The sequence below is a fragment of the Vespa velutina genome, chromosome 9 (assembly GCF_912470025.1).
Source record: "Vespa velutina chromosome 9, iVesVel2.1, whole genome shotgun sequence".
Classification (NCBI taxonomy): domain Eukaryota; kingdom Metazoa; phylum Arthropoda; class Insecta; order Hymenoptera; family Vespidae; genus Vespa; species Vespa velutina.
This window is the reverse complement of record NC_062196.1, coordinates 4,207,681-4,221,585: the sequence shown is the minus strand read 5'-3', so window position 1 is coordinate 4,221,585 and position 13,905 is coordinate 4,207,681. Positions and strand designations below refer to the sequence as shown.

Genomic DNA, 13,905 nt, shown 5'->3' with positions numbered 1-13,905 from the left:
GTACGTTTCTGACTGCAAAGCGGACACAAACACTCTCGCTCGTTCTTGCTCTCTCGCTCTCTCGCAGGGGAGCAACAGGTCCTCTCGAGGATGCACGCTGGCCCCGAGCGCTACCTTCAAAGTGGCTTCTGCATTTTTCCTATCATCATATATATATACATACATACATACATACATACTAGACACCTCCTGACGATCTTCTCCTCCTTCAAGGCTTTTCGATTTCGTAGCGATCGATCCATCGATCGGAAGAGGGGGAGTTACTCTTCGACGTTGGGTCTCCTGAGAATTTCCTTTCAACAATCTTTTTATTCTTTTTCTTTTCTTCTTCTTTTTTTTTTTTTTTTTTTTTTTCTTTTACACGATCGCGAGTATCAGACTCAAGACGATTTTATTCCTTTATTCTCTGCTATCTTCTTTTTTTTGCCTCCACCCTTTTTTTTTATATTTTTTCATCGTCAAGCTTTAGACCGTTTTTTTTTTTTTTTAGATAAATTTGTATTTAATAGATTTTATCGTTTGCTTCTTTCTGTCGTTTTTATTATTAGACATTTTTAGATTATGCCTAAATTGTTTTGTAATTACTACGTAAAGATTCATCTTCGATAGGTATTAGCTTCGAACGTGATAACAATTTTCTCGTAAATAAAAAAATTAATCGTAATTGTTACCTTCGAATTAATTTAACGTGGATAAAAATTTGCCAAAATAAAAAGAAAATAAATAAAAAACAACAGAGAAAAAGTTGTAGTATTAATAATAATAATAATAATAATAACAATAATAGTAATAATAATAATAATAATAACAATAATAATAATAATAATAATAATAGTAATAATAATAATAATAATGTAAATCGTTCCTGTAAAATACAAAGTCAAAGTTGTAGCACTCTAGACTTTGTAATATTTCGATCGACATTGTTACGTGACAAATTTATTCGCATTGCCTTTTAAATTAGTTTTAATTATAGAACGTTAAAAATATGGTAAAAGTCATTTCCGATATATCGTATGATCCAATATTATTGTACAAATTTGCTCTACTTCAACGGATATATATATACACATACATACACATACACAGTAGTTTGTTGATGTAATACGATATCGAATATGTTCCCGATAACCTCGATGGGATCCGCAGGGCGGAAATTCGTTTGAAAAGTAGGTCAACGCGATGGACCGCGTGGAAAGTATAAATCTTGGTGTGGGCGGTGAGGAAACGGTGACCTTGCTACTTGAACTTGTCTCCTTCTCAATCGCTACACAACTTCGCCAGTCATTCTTCTCCCTTCGCGTCGAGACAGATTGTCGTAACTCGAACCATAAAGTTTGAAGAAATAAAGGATTCTAGAGTGAGTGAGTGAGTGAGTGAATGAGAGAGGCATCAACCCGAAACTATTCCCGAAGGTTTACGATCTCGTCTGTTATACGGATTCTCCCTTTCCTCTCTTCATTTTATTTTGTTTTTGTGTGTGTTTTTTTTCTTCTCTCCCTTTCTCTCTCTCTCTCTTTCTTTTTTATTATTACTCTTTTTCTACCATTGTCTCGTAAAATCGATCATCAAATCTGAACGACTTCGCTATAAGTTGTTTATACAACAATGAATCATAAAAATCATTTTTCAATTCCGACTAATTCGATCTTCAGAATCATAATACATATACATACATACATACATATATATATATATATATATATATATATATGCATTTGTTGATGCATACATGCATCTCTCCATTGTTCGCGGCACTTTGTCTTAAGGGTTATATATCACCATTGGAAATATTTATCCGTGGGAACCTATTGGATATTAACTAACAAAATGCATAGATAAAAATAAATGTGGCCATCTTTGTCTGGGTTTAGGCATTCTTAGTAAAGTATCTGGATTTTGATAATATGTTAATCTGGCTAATACGTAAATAACGAAAATAAATGCCTAGGCGCGATAAGCCAAGAGTTATCTGGCTTCTAGCTTTGAAATATCCATTGGTATCCTCTCTGAGTCATACGATCATTAGAACAAAGGAGACACACACGGAATATTTAAACATTCCAACGAACTATCCCCGACCAATAGGAATTTATCCTTACCCTTTCTATATTTCAACTCCGTCCATTACCGATCTCATTTCAGTCTGCGTGGATAGTTCTAAAGAGGCCAAAAGGGCAGTCAAGTTACATCTTTCAGATTCACAACATCTAAGCTCTCAAGCCTCCTTTAGAAACAATCAGTATAATTAACTACGTATCATACACGAGACATATAAACAATTGTAACTAATTTAATCAAATATACGGTGAGACTTATGTAGCGCGCATCATTTAATATCACTCAATTATTTCTCAATTTCTCACGGAATCATTTAAAAGAATACGCGTTCTCTCATTAATTTGCGGGAACGCGACGATCGGTATTTTGCTGATGGCCTACAACGGTATCCTAATTTAGTGCCGCCGCCCTTATTCATCGCGACCAGTGGGGTCTATAGCTCGGACAACAAGAACAAGACGGGGAATATTACCTCTGTGCAAATCGACTGTCATCGCTGGTCTGATGCGCATCTAAAGTCGCTCTCGTAAACAACAACACTAATTAGTATTTTAGTATCGATATAAAATAGGCGGGATGTTGATAAAGTCATTCAAGTTTCGACAATGAGAATGAGATTCTTTTTAATTAAAATTCCGATCGAGATGTGTAAATTACTATGATTTAATACAATATATCAAAATATGACCTTTAATTTTTTACTTTGCAATCAATTTTGCCAACGTTTACGTATTTACGCGTGTAATATGCATTAAAAATCTTACTGTTATTGCTTTCGTATGCGTGAATGTTTGTGCTTCTACGTGCTTGTATGCACTTGTGTGTGCTTGTATATGTTTGTGTGTGCTTGTATATGCTTGTGTGTTTGTATATGCTTGTGTGTGTACGTCTGTTTCAAAACATGTCGATGGAAAACGTTGATTTGAACGAAGTCGCGAATAGAGAGGCGAGAAACGTGATTCTCTTTCTCTCTCTCTCTCTTTCCCTCTCTCTCTCTCTCTCTCTCTCGTAACGGGAGGTTGAACACGTGGAGCAATATGAGGGCAGGTCAGTGATATCCAAGCTGAGTTTAAACGGTTGTTCGCTTCGGTGCAAACTCTCCTCGGTGTGGTCAGTGAGAGCTCTCGAACGACCTGCAAGTACGGGAACAAACAGACAACGATCTTGCTTTGCTTTACTCTCTTTTATCTTTTTTTCTTCTTTTTTCCTTTTTTTTTTCTTTTTTTGGTTTTGGGTTTAAGTTTATTTCTTTCTCTCTCTCTTTCTTTCTTTCTTTTTTTTTTTTTCTTTTTTTCCCTCCCCCTCCCTCACCTACAGACGAAGAGATCATTTCTAATTTAGAATAGAGTCGACTTTTCACAGAATTTTTGTTTTTTTTACAAAAGTCAAAGGAAAGTGTTGCGTTTGACGCAATTCAAAAAAATTACTATCGATTCTTCTTTTTTTTTTTTTTTTTTACACATTAGCATATATTCTTCATTTCGTTCATATGTGTGTATGCGCGTGCGTGTGTGTATCTATATATGTTTTTTTTTCTTTTTTGTCTTCATACAATCCATTCTAATAATAATTATACGATTCTGCGTTTTTACGATTTGATAATTATCATTATATTTATATATAAAAATTATTATTATTATATATAAAAATTAAGTTGGTCTTAATTTATTTTTTAAGAATTACGTCAACGGTAAAAGTCGATATTATTATTATTATTATTATTATTATTATTATTATTATTATTTAAAATACAGAATATAGATAATATCGATGTGAAATATTTGAGAACTTTATATTAGGATTTGAGTAAATAACTTTAAGTCCTATGACGATTCTAACTTGGTCGCGTGGAAAGGTGTAACAATGGCAGCTCGTGCCTTTCGCTAGACGGTAGTTATTATGCGTAGGGTGAGTTTCAAAGACGGTGATCGTGAGCCAACAATCAGGGCTACGGGTAGTTAGCGGAGCTATTAGTCGTCGTTGCTGTGTGCCGCCCAGTAATCAACGCCCTGCCTTCCCAACACTGAAGGACGGCGAAGTGTGCAACCGAGAGAAAGAGAGAGAGAGAGAGAGAGAGAGAGAGAGACGGGGATAGACAGAGATAGAGATAAAGAATAGAGATAGACAAACTATTTTGTCCATTAGTCAAATCAGATATGAGAAAGGTAGCAAAACAAATTAAATAAAAAAAAAAAAAAAAAAAAAAAAGAAAGAAAGAAAGAAAGAAAATAATAACAAAAATTAATATAAAAGAAATAAGTAATAATATGCTAACAAATATAATACATGATGGATTAGTTCAATGAAATGAAAAAGAAAGAAAAGAAAAGAAAAGAAAAGAGATACACAGAATGTTCCATTTTTTAAATGCTTCTATGTATATGTATATATATATGTGTGTGTGTGTGTGTGTGTGTGTGTGTGTATGTGAGTGGAGTAAAGCAAGTGAGAGAGGTAAGAAGTTATTAATAACAAATACAAAATATTTGAGTTAGTCTTCCTTACGAACGATTTCATATTTTTTTCGAACATCTTCTTTTCCTTTTACGATATTATAAAGTATAATAATATTTTGTTGTTGTCGTGAATAGTAAAGATATTTCAACATACCTACGTAAAATAGAAAGGGAAAAAACAAATTTATCAAACATTGATAAGGTAGTTTTACAAATTCTCAAATTAATTCTGATGAAATCATACAAATAAGGAAAAGAAAAAAAGAAAGGAAAAGAAAAGAAAAGAAAAGAAAAGAAAAGAAAAGAAAAGAAAAGAAAAGAAAGAAATAAAGATAAAAATATAATAATCGTCTAATCGAATATGAAAAAAGTATTTGTAATAATTTATAATTATCCTAATTAACCAGATCTCAGACAGAGATCGTCCGATCGATGCGTTCACGAGAGATACAAGATATTCGAATGAAATGAGATATAACAAATGCGATAACATTTGGTGTCCTTCTTCAACGTTTATCGACCATAAACTGACTGAGCGTACGATACTCTTGGGATGGCTAGACAACTATAATCGAATGGAGAGAGACACTCGTATGCTCGCTTAACGCGCGTGCTAAGTTTCCAACTATGCGACAAGGCGCGTGCCTTTACGATCTCTCTCTCTCTCTCTTTCTCTCTATCTATCTATCTATCTATCTCTCCTACACACACACACACACACACACGTATACATATATACATATATATACATGTATATCTATACATTGCATCGTATAAACTTAGCGAAACTTTCAAGGTCTTTCGACTACGAACGCAAATGCACATCTACGTATATGTGTACGTGAAAGAGAGAGAGAGAAGATAGTATTTCTCTCTCTCTTTTACAAGCAAACATCGGGTTAACGGCCTGAAGCATCGACGACACGTTTTCCTTCCTTCCTTCCTTCCTTCCTTCCTTCCTTCCTTCCTTCCTTTCTTCCTTCCTTCCTTCTTTCCTTTAAAGATGGATTCGATCGACGACGGACTTGAGGTCGTATCGACTACAAAGCGCGACGACCTCGACTTTGGCAAGTCAAGCGATTATTTAATCGAGCGTAACACGTGCCACGTAATAATGCCGCACGCGGACTACGACTACGACGACGACGACAACGACGACAACGACGACGACGATGGTTATTTACGTCACATCGGTGAGTTTCACTCTCGTTTGACGCACGTGCGTCTCTTCTTATCGCTTTACCATTCGCCTTCGGTCGTTTCTGTATGTATGCATGCATGTATGTATGTATGTCTGTTTATATATGTGTCTATCATTTTTTATAAGCCAACATTTACCGTAAAGATTCCTTCCTTCTTCGATTTAGAATTGGATAAAAGAAAGAAAAAAGAAAAAAACGAAGAAAAAAATGTCGCTAGTGCGAATTCACTTTAAAGTGATTATTAATTAATAAACTCAAGCGTATCTGTATTAATAGTGTTGCATGTAGATAAACATATGTATAGTATTTGCATATATTAATGAAAAGATAACATGATATATTAATGAGAAATTTTACAGATTTACGAGATTTGAAAATAAATTTGCCAAATAAATTTACGGATGTGTATATATAATGTACATAATTTATATACATGTATAAATAAATACATATCTACATATATACATACATGGATGCATGCATACATGGATGCGTATATAGATTTTTCAATTTGATAAAAAATCAAAGGAATCACGAGTTCATCCATGGCGACGAATACGATAGATCTTAAAGATTTGAAAATAAATTGCCATAAAAAGATTTACACATATATGTCCTTTCGCATATACATAGATACATATATACACATGCAATCGTATACATTACATACATATATCTATACGAAAATGATTATATCTATAGAGATTTTCATTGTGATAGGAAATTCCAACTAAATGTCGGCTTTCACGAACCGAGGAACGTAGAACTTTAAGTACTACGATAATAGCACGTGCGTGGTCGGGTTCGCACGTGGCCACGAGGATATACCCAGCAGTATGCGTCTCACACCTCTACCAAAGTTCCAACGTCATGAATGAGCCCGTCGTGTGTAGAGATCGTTTATGCTTTCCCTTCCTGCCGGTGGTTACACGTTCACTCACGGCCGAACATCTCGTTCGCGTTCGTGTGCGAGTTCGCGCGCCTCTGTCCTCTCTCTCTCTCTCTCTCTCTCTCTCCTTCTCTATCTCTAACTATCTCTCTCTCTATCTATCTATCTCTCTCTGTCGCTTTCTATCTCTCTCAGTCTCGTTTCGCGCGCGCTCGTGGGGGTTAAACGGCTTCCCAACGTGGTCAATAGTTTCCCGATCCCTCACTGGTACACCTCTCGCCCTCCATTCTCGGTTACTACCGCCTCTGTTGCTGCTGCTGCTGCTGCTGTTGCTGCTGCTGTAGTTGCTGTTGCTGTTGCTGCTGTTGGTGCCTCCGGCACTGCGACGTTTCCTCTCCGGCACTTTATTTCACGACGTGCGGCCAACAGAAAGAGAGAAAGATATATATATATATATATATATATATATATATATATATATATATATATTGGGGATAGGGGTAGTACACGTGTGGGTTTGAATGTGTGTGAAAGAAAAAGAGAAAGAAAGAGAGAAAAAGAAAGAGAGAGAGAGAGAGAGAAGTTGAGTCACGGTAATCCAGCACAACCATTATGCGAGAGGCAACCTTCTTTCCATCTCTCTGTCTCTCTTTCTCCCTATCTATCTAACTATCTATCTATCATTCTGTCTCTCTTCCTCTTCCTCTCTCTTTCCCTCTATTTCTCTCTTTCTCTCTCTCTCTCTCTCTCTCGCACTCTTTCTCTTTGTCTCTACTTCTATTCCTTCCACCTTCGCTTCTGTATCTAATCCGAGCAAGGAGATTGATCTTCCAATCGTCTCGCACGTTGGCACGCGCTTGCCACCTGTTTTTACGTCGTCCTCGACCTTCCTTCCTTTCTCTCTCTCTCTCTCTCTCTTTCTTTTTTTCTTTATTTCTTTCTTTCTCGTTCGAAAGTCGTCGCACGCCGTGGGAGACTCGGGAATCTGTTAACCAAAGACGATATATATATATATATCTTTATATATATATATATATATAGGGTAGTGTGAGGGGGCGATAGGAAGAATGAGAGAGAGAGAGAGAGAGAGAGAGAACAGGTGGGTAAACGGCTTCCGTCTCGATATTGACCTTGGTCATAGTTTCAACGTACCGTAACTCACGACCCATCGTTTGCATGATATCTTAGGAATCTCTTCAACCCCTCTTCTTTTCATTCTTTTTACCTTCTTTCTTTCTTTCCTTTTTTTTTTCTTCTTCTTTTCTTTTTTTCTTTCTTTCTTTTTTCTTTCCTTTTTTTCCTTCTTTCTTTCTTTTTTTCTTTTAGGTTTTCAATGGGATATTGAAACGCGACAAGCCGTCTGCTGATTCACCCACGTATTTTCCAGTTTCTTGTTCTCTCTCTCTCTCTCTCTCTCTCGAGCGCGCGCGCGCGTGCTCTTTTCTCTCCTCTACTTTTATTTTCATTTGTTTTTCTTTTATTTTTTTTTCTTCTTTTTTGCTATTAATGACGACGATATTTTCGATCGTATTAGATGTACGTATTTTTGTATAATTCTTTTTTCATTCTCTTTGATGAAAGCATTTCTTTGTTATTATTACTTCGTTCGTACGCTGTTATCGGTTTGCTTTTTATTTATATACGACTGTATGTATATGTGTATATATATATATATATATATATATATATATATATATATATACATATATGTAATTATGTAGTAATGCATGTAGTATGTAGATAAAAATGAATGAATCGAGTTACAACCGGTATTCTTTAATCAACGTGCATTATTTATTTATTTCTTTTTCTTTTCTTTTTCTCTTTTCTTTTTTTTTCGTTTTTTCCTTTTTTTTTTTTTTTTTTCTTATCATAAACGTTATTTACTTTTTAAACGTAACGAAATATGGAACAGAAGTTAATGATACAATCCTAATGAAACTAATTACTTCGTGATAATTAAATTAAGTCAAGTATAAACGAGAGTACCAATCTGAACTCTTTGATATATATAAAAGCCTTTGAATAAAAATAAATTATACATAAAAATTTATCGTATAAAGAAAAAAGAAAAAAAAGAAAGAAAAAAGAAAAAAAAAAAGAAAAAGAAAAGAAACAGAAAAAGAAAATATTAAAAGGATCGTGGACGATTTATTCGATCAACGTGATCCTGGAAAAATTTTTATTCCCAAAAAAATTGCGTGTATCTTGTGCAGATTAAAAAAAAAAAAAAAAAGAAAAGATAAAAATAAAAAGAAAAAGAAAACATAAAAAGAAACAACGCATAGAAACATTTACAAAATTAATACCATTTGTCGTATAAAGGAAAACGCTCGTTGATTTTCAAAGCATAAAGATACGTTATTACGGATTGGAAACGATCGACGAAGATCATCTCGTCGTATTATCAAGTAACATTGCAAATGACGTTGAGGGGAGGACGTGTTCAGAGTCAGTATCACGACTCCTCTCCCACGCAAGAATAGCTACGACATTGGCACACGTGCGGAGACCTATTTTTCTCTCTCTCTTTCTCTCTCTCTCTCTCTCTCTCTCTTTCGCCACATCTATTTTTCTTCTCTCTCTTTCTCTTTCTGTCTCTCTTTTTCCTCCGAGGAACATATCGGTGTCGACCAAGTTGGTATTGGTGGTATTCTCGCGTACCGGTGACGAATCCGTAGAGTATGTAGGGGGTCTCTCTCTCTCTCTCTCTCTCTCTCTCTCTCTTTCTCTCTTACACATATAAACACACATATACATACACACTCAGGCTCTTCCCATTCGTCGAGTTATGAATGGACTCGAACTATGCACCGTAAGACCATTAGCCGGCGGTACGATACACGCCGTTTTCGACGTTTGTGTACGCGCTCGTAATACGAGGGAAGTAAAGGTCGGCCGGTGTTGGTGTGAGAAAGAGAGCGAGTGCGAGTGCGAGAAAGAGGAAGAGAGGGAAAACCCAGGGACGCGGCAAGAATGAATGGCATACGCCACGTTAATAGCTCGCTCTCCCTTCAGGGTTATGCGAGGTCAGTTAACTCTCTCAAACACACAAACTGGCACGATGCCGTTACATACGCGTACAACTGAGAATGTTCGGTGTAAAGTCGCGCATCGTCTCAGAGAATATCACCTGTCTTTCTTTTTCTTTCTTTTTTTTCTTTTTTCTTTTTCTTTTTACTTCTTCTCTTTCTTCCTTCTCTTCTCTTCTCTAATCTTCTTTTTTTTCTTCCTTTTATTTTGATTCTTTCACCTCTCACTTTTTCATCTTGTTTCTCTTACGTTCGTATTGAAAAATATCCAATGCCAAATTCAAATAATAGAAAAATTAATAAAGTTTCTTACGTATACGTTTTTATATTTTGAATGAATGCACGTTTTACAAGGATCATGAAAACTTTCGAGTATCATAAGAACGAGGCATTAACACTTTCCTCACGATCTTTAATAACAGCTTCCAAAGGCATTTCAGTAAGGCAGTTCGTAAAGGACGATCAAAGATTAAGTAAACGCGGAACTTGCCAACGACGAAACTAAACTCGACCTCGAACTTCACCTCTCTCTTATTTTCGATGTGTCTCTTCGATCACTTAGAAAATCTTTTAAATTATTATGAACGTTTCCGTTCTTTGGATCAAATCGGATCTATGTCTTTTATGAAACACGATCGCGTTGTCTACGTGCGATGAATAATATCGACGATTTATCTACGACAATATCATATCGTATATAACATTGAAAATTCTATCTGGGATGTATGAACAAAAAAAAAAAAAAAAAAAAAAGAAAGAAAAAGAAGAAGAAATAAAAAGAAGAAAAGTAAGGAAAATGAAAGAAGATATACGTGAATACATTTGTCATACTACAATCTAATTGTTACAAAAATCAAAGCGATAAAAAATTAATGTAAACAAAAATCGAATGGATCTAACATAATCGTTCGAATGATTAGTACCTATGTATATAATAAGCATTTATAAATCTAATCATTAAATTATTCGTTGATATTTTCACTCAAACTCGTCCATGGGATAGTATGAAAAATTTTTATTATACGTACGACCGTTTACGAATCATCGAACAAAATTAATGCTTACCTATAATTTATTTCCATAACGATTAGGAATAATTCTACTCTCATTATATATTGAACAATGTACTCGTACCCTCGTAAACCGTTCGAGGGGAGGCTTAATAACTATGCAGAAGAACGGCACGCGCCATAGTTAATTGTCCCCTTTCCCCCTCCCTTATCCCATTCTATTCGATTCCATCCCCAGCCGCACCCCCTTCTCGCTTGCTCGCGCCAACTTGGTTGACGCTTACATAAATAGTTCGGTCGACACGTAGTATGCTATCGTAAAAGAGTATGGTTGATGAGGATGAGAAAAGGTAAAGTATATACGTGTATATGTTTACTGTGTGTATGTGTGTATAAAGTTGAGGGGAGGGTGCGGGTATATGAAAGAGAGAGAAAGAGAGAGAGAGAGAGAGATAAAGATAGACAAAGACAAAGAGAGTAGATATCGTCCACGTTCTATGCCCATACATGCATATACATACAGGTATATAGTTACCTACTGACGTATATATGCGGTAAAGTTGCACGTACATATATACATAGAAGTAAGACCATGCAGACAGGAGTCAGACATACAGGAGAAGCATTAGTCACGTAAAGAGAGGCTGCTCGACGTTACTCCGTGAGTAGCAAGCACGGTGGCAGTTGGTGACAGGTTATTAGTCTGCCGTAGATTTGCTCGTGAGAATAATAGCCTAGGTGTGACATTGCCCTAGTGTTAGACCCGTGCCAGGGAGTCGTCTTCCGTCTCTCTATCTCTTTCTCTTTCTCTCTCTCTTTATCTATTTCGCTCTCTCGCTCTTTTCCATCGTTTAGAGACCTATACATATATACGCATGTATAAATACATGCATGCATGCGTACATACATCTATCCACACACACACACACACACATATATATATATATATATATATATATATGTATAAGTACGTATACGTACAACTAGCATATATTTGTTGTCCCTCTTGATTCCTCTTGGCTCGAGTCGTTTGAAAGCGTCAGTGGTAAGCAACGTTATTGTCGTAATCTAGGTCTAGGTGCCGCCGCCATTGGTGGCTTGTCCTTTACAGGTGTCGTGTACCTATTGTTCTTCAATGAAATCTCGGTTTTCTCAGTCACGGAACGATTCGGTCGAGCGCTCGGTTAAAAGCACAGCTGGAAAGAGAAGAAGAAGAAGAAGAAGGAGAAGAAAGAGGTGGAGGAGGAGGAGTAGGAGAAAGATCGACAAAATCTTTCCGGTTGCAAATACCAAGTGTACCCGTATTTATACGTTTGCTCCTTCTCTTATCCCTTCTTTATTTTTTTATCTTTGTCATTTTTACTCGTTACTACACATTTTTTACGATATTTCGATTTTCCATATAAACACAAACATTTTATTCAAAATATTAGATTGTTCGGAAAGTTCGTGCCGATTTGTGATAGGTAACGTAATGACAAAATCGACACGAACTTTCCGGACAATCCAATACTATAACGAACGTTTATAATATAAAAGTATTTATCATGAACGTCTATAGGATTATTCGAAAACACGTGTTACAAAACAAGATTATTATTGTTATTAATTAAATGATGTAAAATATTTTTAACGAGAATTTTGATATGGGTGAACCAAACATATACATACATACACACACACACACACATATATATATATATATATATACATATATATGTATTGAAGTGATCGATGATCAACTTTCGGACCTCGAAGGTCTAGGTATAGATATTTTTTTATTTCCTATTCCGGTACCACCTCTCAACGAGGAAAGAATGGAAAGATGGACGTGATTTAGGATATCGTTAATCGAGCGTGACTGATCAGGTGTTAAAGAGGCCTTAGTCATTGAGTGTGTGGGAAGGAAGCGCTCGGAGAGGGATGGAAGGAGGAGAGGTTGCGTCTTCTTTTCGTTCTTTCAGTTAATCTTCCTTGTTTGTTGGCTGCCTCGAAAGAATTGGCACGCGCCCAACCGTTCCTGCATTATATGGAGGCTTTTGCCGGTAGGCGGTCCGTAAAGTATATGTATTACGTGTTTGGAAGAGGGGGGACTGGTGTTGCACGAGGTCGACCAGAGTAGGTACTACGTACTAAACAAATCCACGAGAAAGCTTTTGCTTTGCACGCTCTTGTATGGTTGTATATGTGTATGTGTGTGTATATCCCTATGTAAGTATTATGTATTTGTCGCACGCGTACACATTTCCTCTCTCTTTCTCTCTCTCTCTCTCTCTCTCTCTCGTTCAGTCATACGTGTACACATGGTCGCGGCAGGTCCGCGTGTAGCTGCTGCTTCCGTCGACGCTGATGTAATGGGTCTCGACGTTAGTGGTTGTGTCGGTGGTGATGTTGGTGGTGGTGGTTTGTCGGTCGGGTCAGGTTCACAGAAGCCATTCACACTTCGCACTACGGCATAAAGAAGCGCCAGGCGCCTAGAGGCAATAAAGTAGGTAGTTGGTACGGGTAGGGGAGAGGAACGGCACATCGGCGCGACGTGGAAAACGGTAGGGGGTTGCCTCTTTCCCACTCTCTTTCCCTCTCTTTCTCTCTCACTCGTTTACTCACTCTATGTATCTATCTATCTCTATCTCTCTTTCTTTACAGTACCGTGGAGGATGAGAAGAGGGAAGGAGGACAGTGGGAATTTCAGGGTCGTAGGGAGATAATGCTTCCCTCTCTCTTTCTCTCTCTCTATCTCTCTCTTCGTTCTGCATGGCACTGAATGGAACGGATCGCGAGGCATGCTTCGTGTCGGTTTCCTAGGGCTACCCTATACTTAGAGGTCGATGAACTATCTCTCTCCGAAGAAGTTTCGACGATTTATTAACTCGATTGTTTTCCATTTCTTTCCCATCGCCTCACACAGTTCTTTCCCACAGAGGAGAATGATATCCTTTTTCTTCTTTTTTCTTTTTCTTTTCTATTCTTTTTTCTTTTTTTTTTTCTTTTTTTTTTTTTTTTTTTTAATTACAATGAGAACCAAAAAGGAAAAGAAATAAGAAAAATTGACTCTATACGTGAACGTATGTATAACCGCGTAATAACGCGTATACGTATGTCTCATCCATAGGGTGTACGCAATTATCCAGTATACGTAAGAAGAATAGAAGATAAGATATTTAATGATTAATTCAAAATTGTACGACGTGTAATCGATCGTCGAATACTCGGTTACTTACTGATTCACTCACTCACTTATTTACTTACTTACTT

General features: G+C 36.5%; 2 long non-coding RNA genes across 11 annotated transcripts in view; one reads left to right on the top strand and one right to left on the bottom strand.

The window, feature by feature from the left end:
* Positions 1-1,744: 1,744 nt before the first annotated feature.
* LOC124951733 overlaps positions 1,745-13,905 on the bottom strand; it is a 16,064-nt gene continuing 3,903 nt past the window's right edge. For 4 of the 9 annotated variants that reach the window (XR_007101681.1, XR_007101689.1, XR_007101686.1 and 1 more), the window contains exons 2-4: positions 11,632-13,098; positions 11,186-11,509; positions 1,745-3,194 (exon numbers count right to left, since the gene is read on the bottom strand). This is a non-coding gene — a long non-coding RNA (uncharacterized LOC124951733). Of the gene's footprint in view, positions 3,195-4,463; positions 7,011-7,146; positions 7,594-11,185; positions 11,510-11,631; positions 13,125-13,905 lie in introns of those variants that run through there. The other 5 variants (XR_007101682.1, XR_007101685.1, XR_007101683.1 and 2 more) reach the window with 4 other exon arrangements.
* LOC124951734 overlaps positions 12,189-13,905 on the top strand; it is a 7,639-nt gene continuing 5,922 nt past the window's right edge. Inside the window, exons 1-2 of one of the 2 annotated variants that reach the window (XR_007101691.1) lie at positions 12,189-13,196; positions 13,297-13,905. The exon at positions 13,297-13,905 is cut by the window's right edge and continues 1,624 nt beyond it. This is a non-coding gene — a long non-coding RNA (uncharacterized LOC124951734). The other variant, XR_007101690.1, reaches the window with a different exon arrangement.